At 28.7% G+C, this 705-nt stretch overlaps 1 protein-coding gene across 1 annotated transcript in view; it reads left to right on the plus strand.

Annotated features, from left to right (window-relative positions):
- The window catches only part of LOC108692949, a 19,260-nt gene that overhangs the window by 14,066 nt on the left and 4,489 nt on the right, over window positions 1–705 (plus strand). The window lies entirely within an intron of this gene.

The raw sequence follows: 705 nt of genomic DNA on the forward strand, positions 1-705 counted from the left end.
GGGGGGGGGAAAGGCTGCTGCACGCGCGGGAGCGGCGGCAGCGGCGGAAGGATATCCCACGTGCAGGACACATAGGTCGTCATCAAAATACCGGATGTTATTCCGAAGTCAATAGGGATATTAAGAAACATGTCAACTCATTAATGACGCCATTCGATGCGTGTTTTGCGGAAGTTATAATAATAATAGATCCCTTATTATCATTTTTTACGATCATATTTTCAGAAATGATAATCGTCCGTAACCAACGCAATACATATTCATGCATAATCATGCATGATTTTTTGTAAATTGACAAGTCAATAACTTGAAGATATATATTTTGAACACTTTCATATTGTTAGATATGCATTGGGTACGAATAAAATTGGGTATGAATAAAATTAAGATAATTGTGCGAATTTTGCTCATTTTACAAATATGTAATGTTTTTACTACATATATTTATAAGATGCGATTATATCATGTTCATTATATTATGTAAAATTAAGTTGTAGAAAAAATTTTGTTAAACTATTACATTTTTATAATTATTTTGTATAATAAAAGTTTAGAAAAATTATTTTTATTATTTCTATTTAAAAAAGATGAATTTTTTTTTAAAGAGAGAGAAAGAAAAAGCAATGCAATATATGAAATAATGGTCCGGGAAAAAAATGTTATATAAATGGACATATTTTATATATAATTATATATAATTGTATA

The sequence above is a fragment of the Atta colombica genome, unplaced genomic scaffold, assembly GCF_001594045.1.
Source record: "Atta colombica isolate Treedump-2 unplaced genomic scaffold, Acol1.0 scaffold83, whole genome shotgun sequence".
NCBI classification, from domain to species: Eukaryota; Metazoa; Arthropoda; class Insecta; order Hymenoptera; family Formicidae; genus Atta; species Atta colombica.